Source organism: Mixophyes fleayi, chromosome 3 (assembly GCF_038048845.1).
Source record: "Mixophyes fleayi isolate aMixFle1 chromosome 3, aMixFle1.hap1, whole genome shotgun sequence".
Taxonomy (NCBI): domain Eukaryota; kingdom Metazoa; phylum Chordata; class Amphibia; order Anura; family Limnodynastidae; genus Mixophyes; species Mixophyes fleayi.
In genome coordinates, this window is record NC_134404.1 from 255,403,554 (window position 1) to 255,404,365 (window position 812).

The window sequence follows — 812 nt, forward strand, 5'->3', positions numbered from 1 at the left end:
ATTAAATTGCTTGATTAGTAATATTATATGGCTGGATTGGTGCACCTCTACATGTAAAACATTAAGATTGAGGACACGTGATAGAGGAAAACATGCCTAACAAGGGCACTCTGTAATGATCATTTTATTTAAAATATACCTTTTATTTGTGTAGTCTAAAATATATTGTTCCCAAAATAAGCCTTAATATAGTAGGCAGCGAAATATTAAAAAGAAAAAAGTAATGAAAATTAAAGATTTAAAATAAAGATGTATGGGTATGCATCTGGTCTCTATCACTGGGTAAGGAGGTCAACTCTCCAGATAGCGCACTATGCTGGACCTGATATTCTCCAGTGTTCACACACTGGGTACTGATCAGGCCCACCCAGTATTGCTTCCGAGTTCGGAATGGGATCGGGCATGGACTGGGTGGTATGCCAGCATGGTGCGTATCTGACCTTGCCGTACGTGAATCGAGTCTTACAGACAGCTGCATACGTCAAAATCTATATTGAGACCTCTAGGGGTCTGTGTGCCAACTTCGAAGATCAATCTGTGTTCTTCCTTGTTAATGATCTTTATGAAATTGCCGCCGCGCCAATTTCTCTTAATTCTAGAAATAGCCATAAATGTAAGGAGAGACGGATCACTGTTGTGTTTCAGGTGAAAATGATTTTATACACTATGAGTGTGTAGACTTTTTTTGATATTGCGTATATGTTTGGCCAATCTTATTTTCAATGGTCTAATTGTACGTCCCACATATTGCAGTGGGCATGGGCACCGAAGATAAATTACTTCTTTGGTGTCGCAAGTGATTAGATCTTTGA

General features: G+C 38.8%; 1 pseudogene; it reads right to left on the minus strand.

Moving 5' to 3' along the window:
• Positions 1 to 310: 310 nt before the first annotated feature.
• Positions 311 to 428, minus strand: LOC142146739 (5S ribosomal RNA; annotated as a pseudogene).
• Between the last annotated feature and the right edge of the window lie 384 nt (positions 429 to 812).